The sequence below is a fragment of the Schistocerca piceifrons genome, chromosome 8 (assembly GCF_021461385.2).
Source record: "Schistocerca piceifrons isolate TAMUIC-IGC-003096 chromosome 8, iqSchPice1.1, whole genome shotgun sequence".
In the NCBI taxonomy this organism is placed as follows: domain Eukaryota; kingdom Metazoa; phylum Arthropoda; class Insecta; order Orthoptera; family Acrididae; genus Schistocerca; species Schistocerca piceifrons.
Window position 1 is genome coordinate 94,397,955 of NC_060145.1, and position 16,184 is coordinate 94,414,138.

The following is a 16,184-nucleotide window of genomic DNA, read 5'->3' on the forward strand; positions in this document are numbered from 1 at the left end:
ATGGACCTTGCAGTTGTTGGGGAGGCCTTGCGTGCCTCAACGACACAGATAACCCTACCGTAGGTGCAACCACAACGGAGGGGTATCTGTTGAGAGGCCAGACAAACGTGTGGTTCCTGATGAGAGGCCTTTTCAGTAGTTGCAGGGGCAACAGTCTGGATGATTGACTGTAACACTAATCAAAACGGCCTTGCTGTGCTGGTACTGCGAACGGCTGAAAGCAAGGGGAAACTACAACCGTAATTTTTTCCGAGGGCATGCAGCTTTACTGTATGGTTAAATGATGATGGCGTCCTCTTGGGTAAAATATTCCGGAGGTAAAATAGTCCCCTATTTGGATCTCCGGGCGGGGACTTCTCAGGAGGGCGTCGTTATCAGGAGAAAGAAAACTGGCGTTCTACAGATCGGAGCGTGGAATGTCAGATCCCTTCATCGGGCAGGTAGGTTAGAAAATTTAAAAAGGGAAATGGATAGGTTAAAGTTAGATATAGTGGGAATTAGTGAAATTCGGTGGCAGCAGAAACAAGACTTCTCGTCAGGTGAATACAGGGTTATAAATACAAAATCAAATACGGGTAATGCAGGAGTAGGTTTAATAATGAATAAAAAAAATAGGAGTACGGGTAAGCTACTACAAACAGCATAGTGAACGCATTATTGTGGCCAAGATAGACAGGAAGCCCACGCCTACTACAGTAGTACAAGTTTATATGCCAACTAGCTCTGCAGATGATGAAGAAATTGATGAAATGTATAATGAGATAATAGAAATTATTCAGGTAGTGAAGGGAGACGAAAATTTAGTAGTCATGGGTGACTGGAATCCGACAGTAGGATAAGGAAGAGAAGGAAACGTAGTAGGCGAATATGGATTTGGTCTAAGAAATGAAAGAGGAAGCCGCCTGGTAGAATTTTGCACAGAGCATAACTTAATCTACATCTTCATCTACATCTACATTTATACTGCGCAAGCCACCCAACGGTGTGTGGCGGAGGGCACTTTATACTGCCACTGTCATTACCTCCCTTTCCTGTTCCAGTCGCGTGCGGTTCGCGGGAAGAACGACTGTCTGAAAGCCTCCGTGCGCGCTCTAATCTCTCTAATTTTACATTCGTGATTTCCTCGGGAGGTATAAGTAGGGGGAAGCAATATATTCGATACCTCATCCAGAAACGCAACCTCTCGAAACCTGGCGAGCAAGCTACACCGCGATGCAGAGCGCCCCTCTTGCAGAGTCTGCCACTTGAGTTTATTAAACATCTCCGTAACGCTATCACGGTTACCAAATAACCCTGTGACGAAACGCGCCGCTCTTCTTTGGACCTTCTCTATCTCCTCCGTCAAACCGATCTGGTACGGATCCCACACTGATGAGCAATACTAAAGTATAGGTCGAACGAGAGTTTTGTAAGCCACCTCCTTTGTTGATGGACTACATTTTCTAAGCACTCTCCCAATGAATCTCAACCTGGTACCCGCCTTACCAACAATTAATTTTATATGATCATTCCACTTCAAATCGTTCCGCACGCATACTCCCAGATATTTTACACAAGTAACTGCTACCAGAGTTTGTCCGCTATCATATAATCATACAATAAAGGATCCTTCTTTCTATGTATTCGCAATACATTACATTTGTCTATGTTAAGGGACAGTTGCCACTCCCTGCACCAAGTGCCTATCCGCTGCAGATCTTCCTGCATTTTGCTACAGTTTTCTAATGCTGCAACTTCTCTGTATACTACAGCATCATCCGCGAAAAGCCGCATGGAACTTCCGACACTATCTACTAGGTCATTTATATATATTGTGAAAAGCAATGGTCCCATAACACTCCCCTGTGGCACGCCAGAGGTTACTTTAACGTCTGTAGACGTCTCTACATTGATAACAACATGCTGTGTTCTGTTTGCTAAAAACTCTTCACCACAGCCACACAGCTGGTCTGATATTCCGTAGGCTCTTACTTTGTTTATCAGGCGACAGTGCGGAACTGTATCGAAAGCCTTTCGGAAGTCAAGAAAAATAGCATCTACCTGGGAGCCTGTATCTAATATTTTCTGGGTCTCATGAACAAATAAAGCGAGTTGGGTCTCACACGATCGCTGTTTCCGGAATCCATGTTGATTCCTACATAGTAGATTTGGGTTTCCAAAAACGACATGATACTCGAGCAAAAAACATGTTCTAAAATTCTACAACAGATCGACGTCAGAGATATAGGTCCATAGTTTTGCGCATCTGCTCGACGACCCTTCTTGAAGACTGGGACTACCTGTGCTCTTTTCCAATCATTTGGAACCCTCCGTTCCTCTAGAGACTTGCGGTACACGGCTGTTAGAAGGGGGGCAAGTTCTTTCGCGTACTCTGTGTAGAATCGAATTGGTATCCCGTCAGGTCCAGTGGACTTTCCTCTATTGAGTGATTCCAGTTGCTTTTCTATTCCTTGGACACTTATTTCGATGTCAGCCATTTTTTCGTTTGTGCGAGGATTTAGAGAAGTAACTGCAGTGCGGTCTTCCTCTGTGAAACAGCTTTGGAAAAAGGTGTTTAGTATTTCAGCTTTACGCGTGTCATCCTCTGTTTCAATGCCATCATCATCCTGGAGTGTCTGGATATGCTGTTTCGAGCCACTTACTGATTTAACGTAAGACCAGAACTTCCTAGGATTTTCTGTCAAATCGGTACATAGAATTTTACTTTCGAATTCACTGAACGCTTCACGCATAGCCCTCCTTACGCTAACTTTGACATCGTTTAGCTTCTGTTTGTCTGAGAGGTTTTGGCTGCGTTTAAACTTGGAGTGAAGCTCTCTTTGCTTTCGCAGTAGTTTCCTAACTTTGTTGCTGTACCACGGTGGGTTTTTCCTGTCCCTCACAGTTTTACTCGGCACGTACCTGTCTAAAACGCATTTTACGATTGCCTTGAACTTTTTCCATAAACACTCAACATTGTCAGTGTCGGAACAGAAATTTTCGTTTTGATCTGTTAGGTAGTCTGAAATCTGCCTTCTATTACTCTTGCTAAACAGATAAACCTTCCTCCCTTTTTTTATATTTCTATTAACTCCCATATTCAGGGATGCTGCAACGGCCTTATGATCACTGATTCCCTGTTCTGCACTTAAAGAGTCGAAGAGTTCGGGTCTGTTTGTTATCAGTAGGTCCAAGATGTTATCTCCACGAGTCGGTTCTCTGTTTAATTGCTCGAGGTAATTTTCGGATAGTGCACTCAGTATAATGTCACTCGATGCTCTGTCCCTACCAACCGTCCTAAACATCTGAGTGTCCCAATCTATATCTGGTAAATTGAAATCTCCACCTAAGACTATAACATGCTGAGAAAATTTATGTGAAATGTATTCCAAATTTTCTCTCAGTTGTTCTGCCACTAATGCTCCTGAGTCGGGAGGTCGGTAAAAGGAGCCAATTATTAACCTAGCTCGGTTGTTGAGTGTAACCTCCACCCATAATAATTCACAGGAACTATCCACTTCTACTTCACTACAGGATAAACTACTGCTAACAGCGACGAACACTCCACCACCGGTTGCATGCAGTCTATCCTTTCTAAACACCGTCTGTACCTTTGTAAAAATTTCGGCAGAATTTATCTCTGGCTTAAGCCAGCTTTCTGTACTTATAACGATTTCAGCTTCGGTGCTTTCTATGAGCGCTTGTAGTTCCGGTACTTCACCAACGCAGCTTCGACAGTTGACAATTACAATACCGATTGCTGCTAACACTTGGTTTAAGAATCATGAAAGAAGGTTGTATACATGGAATAACCCTGGAGATACTAGAAGGTTTCAGATAGATTATATAATGGTAAGACAGAGATTTAGGAACCAGGTTATAAACTGTAAGGCATTTCCAGGGACAGATGTGGACTCCGACCACAATCTATTGGTTATGAACTGTAGATTAAAACTGAAGAAACTGCAAAAAGGTGGTAATTTAAGGAGATGGGACATGGATAAAGTGAAAGAACCAGAGGTTGTACAGAGTTTCAGGGAGAACATAAGGGAACAATTGACAGTAATGGGGGAAAGAAATACAGTAGAAGAAGAATGGGTAGCTTTGAGGAATGAAATAGTGAAGGCAGCAGAGAATCAAGTAGGTAAAAAGACGAGGGCTAGTAGAAATCCTTGGATAACAGAAGAGATACTGAATGCACCTGATGAACGGAGAAAATACAAAAATGTAGTAAGTGAAGCAGGCAAAAAGGAATACAAACGTCTCAAAAATGAGATCGACAGGAAGTGCAAAATGGCTAAGCAGGGATGGCTAGAGGACAAATGTAAGGATGTAGAGGCTTACCTCACGAGGGGTAAGATAGATACTGCCTACAGGAAAATTAAAGATATCTTTGGAGAAAAGAGAACCACTTGCATGAATATAAAAAGCCCAGATGGAAACCCAGTTGTAAGCAAAGAAGGGAAAGCTGAAAGGTGGAAGGAGTATATAGAGGGTCTAAAAAGAGGCGATGTTCTTAAGGATAATATTATGGAAATGGAAGAGGATGTAGATGAAGATGAAATAGGAGATATGGTACTGCGTGAAGAGTTTGACAGAGCACTGAAAGACCTGAGTCGAAACAAGGCCCCGGGAGTAGACAACATTCCATTAGAACTACTGACAGCCTTGGGAGAGCCAGTCCTGACAAAACTCTACCATCTGGTGAGCAAGATGTATGTGATAGGTGAAATACTCTCAGACGTCAAGAAGAATATAATAATTCCAATCCCAAAGAAAGGAAGTGTTGACAGATGTGAAAATTACCGAACTATCAGTTTAATAAGTCACAACTGCAAAATACTAACGCGACTTCTTTACAGACGAATGGAAAAACTGGTAGAAGCCGACCTTGGGGAAGATCAGTTTGGATTCCGTAGAAATGTTGGAACACGTGAGGCAATACTGACCCTACGACTTACCTTAGAAGAAAGATTAAGGAAAGGCAAACCTACGTTTCTAGCATTTGTAGACTTAGAGAAAGCTTTTGACAATGTTGACTGGAATATTCTCTTTCAAATTTTGAAGGTGGCAGGGGTAAAACACAGGGAGTGAAAGGCTATTTACAATTTGTACAGAAAGCAGATGGCAGTTATAAGAGTCGAGGGACATGAAAGGGAAGCAGTGGTTGGGAATCGAGTGAGACGGGGTTGTAGCCTCTCCCCGATGGTATTCAATCTGTATATTGAGCAAGCAGTAAAGGAGACAAAAGAAGAGTTCGGAGTAGGTATTAAAATCCATGGAGACGAAATAAAAACTTTGAGGTTCACCGATGACATTGTAATTCTGTCAGAAACAGCAAAGGACTTGGAAGAACAGTTGAACGGAATGGGCGGTGTCTTGAAAGGAGGGTATAAGATGAATATCAACAAAAGCAAAACGAGGATAATGGAATGTAATCGAATTAAGTCCGGTGATGCCGAGGGAATTAGATTAGGGAATGAGACACTTAAAGTAGTAGATGAGTTTTGCTATTTGGGGAGCATAATAAGTGATGATGGTCGAAGTAGAGAGGATATAAAATGTAGACTGGCAATGGCAAGGAAATCATTTCTGAAGAAGAGAAATTTGTTAACATCGAGTATTGATTTAAGTGTGAGGAAGTCGTTTCTGAAAGTATTTGTATGGAGTGTAGCCATGTATGGAAGTGAAACATGGATGATAAATAGTTTGGACAAGAAGAGAATAGAAACTTTCGAAATGTGGTGCTACAGAAGAGCGCTGAAGATTAGATGGGTAGATCACATAACTAGTGAGGAGGTGTTGAATAGAATTGGAGATAAGAGGAGCTTGTGGTTCAACTTGACTAGAAGAAGGGATCGGTTGGTAGGACATGTTCTGAGGCATCAAGGGATCACCAATTTGGTACTGGAGGGCAGCGTGGAGGGTAAAAATCGTAGAGGGCGACCGAGAGATGAATACACTAAGCAGATTGAGAAGGATGTAGGCTGGAGTAGGTACTGGGACAAGAAGAAGCTTGCACAGGATAGAGTAGCATGGAGAGCTGCATCAAACCAGTCTCAGGACTGAAGACCACAACACCAACAACAACAACATACTAAATTACAGTAGTAGTGGTCGGGTTTTACTAGCTCATCGAGAGTTAGCTTAAAATCAATTGTAAAATTTGTACAGAACAGACATACAAGAAAGCAAGTTATTAAATAGTAATAAAATGAGCTATGTATATACCAAATTTTGTTGAAATTGTTCTAGGCGACCCTGAATTACGCATTTATATCACCCCTCTTCACCCCCACCCTTAGCTGTAGATGTGCTAGGCGTTCTTATGGCTACACTAATTTTTTTCCAGGTTATAAGTGATGCCCAGTTGGGTAGAAATTGCTTCAGGTGTTATTGAGGTGCACGTATAAATCGAATAAGGTGTGGCAGACTCATTCTGCTGCAGGTAGTTTACGCACACTGCGGCTGTAGAGGCTGTGACGCACTCTGCTGAGCACGGTCATCATGCAGGAACTCCATCTGGACAGGTGGCACTCTGCGCTTCCCTTCTTCATCGCCCTGTTTTCAGCTGCACCCCCTACCCTAGCAGGAAGGCGGTTCCTACCTCACACAATTGCGCTGTCATCCAGCTCTGAGCTACTTTTAAAATTTAAAATCTGTAGCTTATAGGGAAGTTAGCTTAAAATCAGTTTCAAAAATTTGTACTAAACAGACAGACAAGGGAAGCGACGTAATAAAATATTGTTATAAATGAGTCTTACGACTAAGCCACCGGAGATTAAGCAGAATAACTCACAAACCTAGTCAACAGAGGCCCAGAAACGTGCTCTGGAACGTTTTCGCACTACATACGTGGGAAGCACTTCATTACTTTTAATAAAATACAAAACGTTTTGGTTTTTATCGAATAACATAAAAAGCTGCAACAGTTACGGATACATCTAAAGTGAGAAAGATACACTTCTTTTAAGTGAAGAGTTCTGATATTTCAATTACATAGGTACGTTTAATTCGGAATAATGTGGCTTTCTTCACTTCCATCAGTTTTGACATCTTCAGAATGAAGAACCGCTGACGTGAAATACACCACTGGCCATTAAAGTTGCTACACCACGAAGATGACGTGCTACAGATGCGAAATTTAACCGACAGGAAGAAGATGCTGTGATATGCAAATGATTGGCTTTTCAGATCACACAAGGTTGGCGCCAGTGGCGACACCTACAACGTGCTGACACGAGGAAAGTTTCCAACCCATTTCTCATACACAAACAGCAGTTGACCGGCGTTGCCTGGTGAAACGTTGGTGTGATGCCTCTTGTAAGGAGGAGAAACGCATACCATCACGTTTCCGACTTTGATAAAGGTCGAATTGTAGCCTATCGAGATTGCGGTTTATCATATCGTTACATTGCTGCTCGCGTTGGTCGACATCCAATGACTGTTAGCAGAATATGGAATCGGTGGGTTCAGGAGGGTAATACGGAACGCCGTGCTGGATCCCAACGGCCTCGTATCACTAGCAGTTGAGATAACAGGCATCTTATCCGTATGGCTGTAACAGATCGTGCAGCCACGTCTCCATCCCTGAGTCAACAGATGGGGACGTTTGCAAGTCAACAACCATCTCCACGAACAGTTCGACGACGTTTGCAGCAGCATGGACTATCAGCTCGGAGACTATGGCTGCGGTTGCCCTTGACGCTGCATCACAGACAGGAGCGCCTGCGATGGTGTACCCAACGACGAACCTGAGTGCACGAATGGCTAAACGTCATTTTTTCGGATGAATCCAGGTTCGGTTTACAGCATCATGATGGTCGCATCCGTGTTTGACGACATCGCGGTGAACGCACGTTGGAAGCGTTTATTCGTCATCGCCATGCTGGCGTATCACCCGGCGTGATGGTACGGGGTGCCATTGGTTACACGTCTCGGTCACCTCTTGTTCGCATTGACGGCACTTTGAACAGTGGACGTTACATTTCAGATGTGTTACGACCCGTGGCTCTACCCTTCATTCGATCCCTGCGAAATCCTACATTTCAGCAGGATAATGCACGACCGCATGTTGCAGGTCCTGTACGGGCATTTCTGGATGCAGAAAATGTCCGACTGCTGCCCTGGCCAGCACATTCTCCAGATCTCTCACCAACTGAAAACGTCTGGTCAATGGTGCCCGAGAAACTGGCTCGTCACAATACGCTAGTCACTATTGATAAACTGTGGTATCGTGTTGAAGCTGCATGGGCAGCTACACCTGTACACCCCGTGCAAGCTGTGTTTGACTCAATGCCCAGGCGTATCAAAGCCTTTGTTACGGCCGGAGGTAGTTGTTCTGGGTAGTGATTTCTCAGGATCTATGCACCCAAATTGCGTTAAAATGTAATCACATGTCAGTACTAGTATAATATATTTGTCCAATGAATACCCGTTTATCATCTGCATTTCTTCTTGGCGTAGCAATTTTAATGGTCAGTAGTGTATTTAACTAGACAGTAAGTATCGGTATATCACTGTGTGCAAGAGAACCTTCAACACAAGTGAAACTGGAAATCAAGAAAACAAAGTATTTTAAATAAGTGATCGAGAAGGTGGACATAATGTGCCGAGTACATCTAGACAAAGATAATGGAGAATCCTTACGATCGGAGGGCACAGATGGGCGAAAATCATAAAAATAGTCGTGGAAGTAACCGTGCAACAATGAGAAGCGAAAAGACAAAGGCTGGAATACGTAACAGATATTAAGCTATGCAGAGTCTGCGCGTCGCATGGAATCAAAAGGCTTACTCACAAACACAGCGAGCCGGGAAAGTGGTTATATCTGGCAGTGATAACGATTCGTGGTCAGTCGTTAGTCATAAAAAAACCCTCGCCGATAATGTTTAAGAGTACAAAAACCTGTTAACCTACGCTGTCACAATGACTTGCAATTACTAAGTGGTGGACGACGAAATGTTGCACGGTGTTCCAAAGGCTAATGGACAGCACGCATAATGAGACAGCTGCGTATTGACCAGTAATGACAGAAGAAGAAAGCGCGTTTACAGTCTGTCTTCAATAACGAGAATGAAGTATTTTCATATCGTCCCATGCATACTTTTACTGAAGTTCCCAGAGACGTAAAATAAAAGGGATAGCTTTTTAGGGCAACATATATTCTGACAGTCGCCAACCCTGAACACAAGAGCAAAAAGTGTTTGGCAGTTCTGTGGTAATTAGACAACCATGTGTTATCTGCAACCATTTCCTGCTGCCTCAAAAAGCACTGGTGTCGTTGGTTCCATTCCTGCCTTAGAATGTGGCGCTAAAATAGAAGTGATAACAGTTGTTTTGAATGGTGGAAGACAGCTTGAAACAGATGCCAATAAATTAAAAGCTAAGTGAAACTATTGGTGTCGCTTATAAAATGTATTCAACTACAGTAGTCTTGAAGGAATCCTGGATTCTTAAAACACAAATATACAAAATATTTCTTTTATGTGCCGTATACTAATACAGCAAGAGATTAACAGTTAATTTGAACATTGCAACTTGAGTCTTATGAAGGCTGATAAACAATCCCAGTGATGAAAGGAAGGAATACTAGACAAACTCAACTCGTCTATGATTTGAAATCGCGAGCTTTGAAGTTGCTTAATGGTTGTCCCGTGAGAAACAAGCACGAAAACTTTGACGGACCTTTTACTGAAAGAAATAAAACGAAGATAAGAAAACCTGTATTTACACTTTATAGCCGTCGCAACGAGAAATTGGGTTTGTGAAAATAGAACCTTATTTGCGTGTTTTAAAAAAGCACGAGATGAATTCCGATACCTACGAACTCCTTTTATGTACAAGGACGGTGAGCCAAATGCACGTCCATAGAGCATACGAAGGGCTTATTTCAATAGAGGTTCAAGTCCATTACCTCCACTTTTCTGTCTATAATGCTTCTGAAATTAACGAGCCAAACAAACAGAAAGAAAGGTTCATCTCTAGCAAGAAGCCATAAGCTTGAATATTTCTAGTATCCCAACTGCAGATTTTTCAGCGCTCATTTAACTTTAGGACTCTGTATCTCAATATGAACTTGTACCACTATTGAAATAAGCCCTTCATATGGTATGCAAAATATTGTAAACAAGAGATTTCATAAATTTACAATATTGTACGTGTGCAGACAAACTGTACACATCTAACTTACTTAGTTTTATTTTACCAGAAATACTACACCGTGGAATTTAAGAAGGTTTGGAAAGAGAACACACACCTTCTATGAGAAATTGAACAGTGTGCTATCTGATTAGAAGCAATCTACGTTCCTTTGGTTTATCTCATCGGGACTGCGATTGGACAGAAAATTTCTTGACAGGGTAGACAAAGAATTTTATCCCGGAAAGATAGTCATCTGCAGAAACTGAAGTCATACATAATGAGTTAGTGGATATAATTAATTACAATCTATCGTTAACTCCAGATGATGCAGCTATGATGAAATCGTAAGCGGTAAAAATTACTGCAATATCGAGTTAGGTCTTGACAAATTATCGACCTAAAAGGTAAAATTAAAAACACGTCCAGCGCGATCAATTAGTTCATCATTTGAGTCTTCAATTAATGAATGAAGTGCTCGCTTTGTTGAAGCTAGAAGTCTACGGATACCAGTTACCTAATGCTCGACCGCACATGAGGTTGGTTTCCTCCTACACTTTGGTGAGGGAGCCTGAAGGCGGCGTAGTGAAACGTCGAAACTGGTCGCAAAAACGAAGTGCATTCGAAACATAGACGGCTGAAGTTGTTTTTAATTTTACGCTTTATACTGAGCAGCCGAAGTCCCTCTACCAACCTGTACAAAGATGGGCTTACAGAAAAATGTCGACGTGGTGAAAAGACCGCCTACAAGCTCGTGATGAAGAGAAACGCAGAAGTAGGACACTTCACGAAAACTGGAAGTGCAGTATCCTTGAACTACAGGATTAATGAGTCAGTTACAGAGCGAGTCATACGATTATTTTGGAGTGCCGAGTTATGGTACCGGAAGATCTGGTTAGGTTTCATAGGTAGCATACTGGAAAAATGCTATTCGTCTATGAAAGAGACGATAGACTTCACACAAAACATTTGAACACCCAATTCTTCGATACTGCTCAAGCTCATGGAACCAAACGCAGGAATATGGGACCCACATCAAGTGGACTAACAGGGAACAAAGAGCATGTACAATGAAGGACGATGCGAATGCTCTCAGGCTTGTTTGCCTATCAGAATTTGCGTCTCGTATGGTGAAAAAACTATACTGGAAACACACTTCACTAAATCCGCCGTAAACATGCGAGAAACTGCATGGAAAAGTTTAAAAACCTTCTCACAGGACAGACAGGAATATTTTTTCAGCCCTGCAAGTTTCTATCTCGTGGAGATTGGGTAGATGAAATTAGGCAAGTAACAGCTCGTAAAAAAGCGCAGAGTTAGTCAATATTCCTATGCAGTATCTGCGAATGGCGCGCGACGAAACCTTAGTACATTTCATAATAAAAAATACCCTGTGCCGGTTACTTCGCAATGATTCATAGAGTACACATCTAGATCAATCAAATGCTACATCTTACCGAACAACACTTATCACACATCTTTAATACAAAAGCCACTGATTGCTAATTGAGATTAAAAAGAATGCCGCTTTGACTGATAATACGCTACGAAGGTCGACAGCAAACACAGAGGTGGTTTAAAAGCTATTACTTTTTAATAAGTGACCGTTGGCTTTAATTTAACTCACAACATATCTCAACAATGCGCCTTAATGTGGATCCGCGACTGAACAAATAACCAAAAAACACGGATTGTCCAAAATATACACGTTCTTTCGGGAAACTACTATTAACTATGTTTACGGAAGATGTTGCACTAGCGACGCCCTCCGTGGTAGTACAGGTACATCTACATCTATATGATTACTCTGCAACTCACAATTAAGTGCTTGGCAGAGCGTTCATCGAACTTTTAAGGTATTTCTTTACTGTTGGACTCTCGAAAAGCGTGCGGGGAAACAGAACACTTAAATCTTCCCGTGCGAGCTCTGATTTCTCTTATTTTATTGCGATGGTAATTTCTCCCTATGTAGGTGAGAGCCAACAAAATATTTACACACTCTGAGGAGAAAGTAGGTGATTGAAATTTCATGAGAAGATCCTGCCACAACGAAAAACGCCTTCGTGTAATGACTGCCACCCTAATTCGCGTATCAATCCGTCGCATACTCTCTCCTGTTTCGCGATACAGTACAAAATAAGCTGCTCTTCTTCGAACTTTTTCGATGTCGACCGTCAATCCTGTCTGATGTGGATCTCCCACACACAATGCTCCAGAAGAGGGCGGACAAGCGTAGTGTAAGCAGTCTCTTTAGTAGACCTGTTGCGCTTTCTAAATGTTCTGCAGATAAAACGGTATTTGGCTCGCCTCTCCCACAACACTGTCTTTGTGATCGTTACAATTTAAGTTACGCGTAATTGTAATCCCTAATCATTTAGTAACTTTACAGTCTTTAGATTTGTGTGTTTTATTGTGTAACCAAAATTTAGGAGATTTCTTTTGGTATTTATGTGGATGACTTCACACTTTTCACTATTTGGAGTCAACTGACACTTTTCCCACGATGCTGATTTCTTGTTTAAATCATTTTGAAATTGGTTTTGATTACCTGTTGACTTCACAAGACGGTCAGTAACAGCATCATCTGCAAATAATCTATGAGGGGTGCTCAGAACGTCTCCTAAATCTCTTATGTAGATCAGGAACAGCAGAGGGCTTACAACACTCCGATGGGGAACGCCAGACATCACTTCTCTCTTACTAGATAACTTGCTGTCAGTTAGTACGGATTGAGAGTCTTCCGACAGGAAACCACGAATTCAGTCACACATCTGAGACGATGCTCCACAGGCACGAAATTTGACTAAAAGTCGGTTATGAGGAACAGTGTCAAAAGCCTTCTGGTTCAAATGGCTCTGAGCACTATGGGACTTAACATCTGAGGTCATCAATCCCCTAGAACTTAGAACAACTTAAACCTAACTAACCTAAGGACATCACACACATCCATGCCCGAGGCAGGATTCGAACCTGTGACCGTAGCGAAAAGCCTTCTGGCAAGCACTAAGTATCTGGAGATCTGTGTGGTGTAGCCGAAATAAGATTTATACGCAAACCTTCCATGCCAATCTATCCAGTAGTGAAAACGTATCAAAAATTCGGCAGGGGAGTTTAATTTATAATGTGTATAATTGTCACATATGAAAGCATTACTTACTCATTACCCACCGGAAACTGACAAGTTATTTATGAAATCACACTTAAAACACATTGTATTCCCTATCACTTGCTTCCAGTTCATCTTTGGGGAATAATCGTTCATTTTTCTCTGTTTCCATGTATCATTCACTTTTTTTTCATCACGATGGTTGCCATATTCCTGAAAATCAAAACATTTGTACGGCCAGATGAATTTTGACCTGTATACGCTAATAGCAGACCTGCACACTTAATTACCTCTGTGTGCCTGATAACTGATTTCTCAATCACCTTGTGTTCGCTCTCTCTCTCTCTTTCTGTCTCCCTCTCTCTCTCTTTCTACCGAACACACGTTGCCCACTATATTCGCATCATCTTGCTGCTCACGTCTCACCTCACAGGTATCGCTATTTAACCACCCTCGCATGTTTTCATCACCTACGTCTTCAGAAGCAGAAATTAACAAAATTGTTGAGGCTTTCATGGCCACCTGTTGAGGTATTACATTACCGTTGGTTTTCGTCGGGACATCTTCGGCCGACGTTTGTTTAGTGATTTTTTTCTAACGTTTCGCCACCACGAGTGGCTAGCATTGTGAAGAGACTCAGCCTCCTTTTCTATCGGCCTTGGTGGCAACTGCTAAAGTGCGAGACTGGAGACCGTGAGGTCCCGAGATCGATTCCCGCTCAGAGACCAGAATTTTGCAGTCTCCGCCTCTCAATGACGTGAATACATTCCCAAACGACACGTGGTTCGCATTCCACGTTAATGTATAGGTCGCCTTTCCCCGGTTAAGGGCGCACAATTCGCACAAGTGGCGCCCAATAGGAAGAACTCGCAAAGAGGAGGCTGCGCATCTCTCTCGTGGGAATGCCAGGCAGTCATGCCATACCAATTTACTTCACTTTACCCTCCGTTGCTGTTGGCCACCAACGTCAAAAGGCAGCAAGTCAAGTAGAAATTAGTATGTATACCAATTACACAGTTCTTCAGTATATTATTAAAAAATGTAGCTGAACGACCTGCAAATAGTACAATCCGCGTTTGAAATTGGGAGTGTTCTGCACCTCAAACACGGATTTCCGAAATACGACGAACATCTCCAGAACAACGGCATGTCAAATACCGGTGGGTTTGACTGAGAGTGCAATTCGAAGGTCTGACTCCCTCTTCACTTGCCACCAAATGAACAAGTGGGCTTAAAGTGGCTATTTGGCAATCGGTAAACTCTCTCGAAAACTCACTCACTTTTTGAAATAAACTCTCGTGTCACAATGAGCGCCTGCTGGAAGCACCGGACGGCAACCCGCGCAGCACCACCATTGATCCCGGCCGGTGCGCTGATTTGTCGTTTCTTCTCGGAGCTGGATGCTGGCGCCGGCGCGGCTGGCTGCGTTCCCCTGCGAGGTTCGTGAGCGTCGCTGTCCGCTGTGAGACTGAAGGCCTGCGGTCGCCGCTATCGCTTTGGTTCCGGCGGCGGCGACTGCGGCTGTGGCCGCGCGCGGCGCCACCGTCGCCCGGCCAGCCACTTGCCCCGGCCGGTTGCCACGGAGCGCGCAGTTGCGGCTGGGACACGGAAGGAAGCGGTCAGTGTGGGCGCACCGGCTCTGGTCCGGTTGCGCCGTCGTCGGCATTTACGCGACTACTGCGACAAAGTCCACCTCCGGATCGGACTCGTGTACTAACTAGTCTCTAGTAGATCGTGGTCCTGCGGTTAACGTAGCTGACTTCTGGTCTTCGGGCCCCGGATTCGATTCCCGGCCAGGTCGCGGGTTTTCTTCGTCCGGGACTGATTGTGTGTGTTGTCCTTATAATTTTATCATCATCGTCGCGCGTCTCCCAGACTTGCACAAGCCGTGTGACTTGTAACGCCATATGCAATGTAATTTCATTTCCAATAGATCGGGAAAGGGCACCCGTCAGGTCGATTCACACTTGATATCAACAGAAGGCAACGCCATTTTCAAGTGGAGGCGTGTCACCCTAGACACAGCGTCAATTTTTCCCTTTGCCCAGCACCCAATGGCGAAATTGAGGTTGTGGGATATCAACCGTGCCGTTCGCGGGAGGAACGACTGCCGGAAAGCCTCCGCGCGCGTTCGAATCTCTCTAATTTTACATTCGTGATCTACTCGAGACGTATAAGTAGGGGGAAGCAATATATTCGATACCTCATCCAGAAACGCACCCTCTCGAAACCTGGACAGCAAGCTACTCCGCGATGCAGAGCACCTCTCTTGCAGAGTCTGCCACTTGAGTTTGCTAAACATCTCCGTAACGCTATCACGGTTACCAAATAACCCTGTGACGAAACGCGCCGTTCTTCTTTGGGTCTTCTCTATCTCCTCCGTCAACCCGATCTAGTACGGATCCCACACTGGTGAGCAATACTCAAGTATAGGTCGAACGAGTGTTTTGTAAGCCACCTCCTTTGTTGATGGACTACATTTTCTAAGGACTCTCCCAATGAATCTCAACCTGGCATCCGCCTTACCAACAATTAATTTTATGTGATCATTCCACTTCAAATCGTTCCGCACCCATACTCCCAGATATTTTACAGAAGTAACTGCTACCAGCGTTTGTTCCGCTATCATATAATCTGCATTTGCCTCCTTTATGACGAACAAAAAACCTTGCGCAGATTTTGGGGGAAAGCACCATTCCCACCAATCTACAAGAAGCGTATCAGGTGTGAATCGCGAAACTAACGTCCTATATCCTTGAGATTCATTTGTTGAAGAATCTTAGCACGCAGTGAGGTACCTTTAATAGAATGACCTCCTCCATCCCAAACAGCATGTATTCAGAAAACATCAACCATTTGAAACCCAACCTACAGTTTCTTCACCTGGCATTCTGAAAGCCATGGACCAGGGCAGTCAGGTAGATACAGTTTTTATCGATTTCCTAAAAGCATTTTTCTC

General features: G+C 43.3%; 1 protein-coding gene across 1 annotated transcript in view; it reads right to left on the bottom strand.

The window, feature by feature from the left end:
• The window catches only part of LOC124712096 (calcium release-activated calcium channel protein 1-like), a 132,695-nt gene extending 118,013 nt beyond the window's left edge, over positions 1-14,682 (bottom strand). The window contains exon 1 of the mRNA XM_047242393.1: positions 14,506-14,682. The gene's annotated coding sequence lies outside the window, so the exon portion shown is untranslated. The remainder of the gene's footprint in view (positions 1-14,505) is intronic.
• Between the last annotated feature and the right edge of the window lie 1,502 nt (positions 14,683-16,184).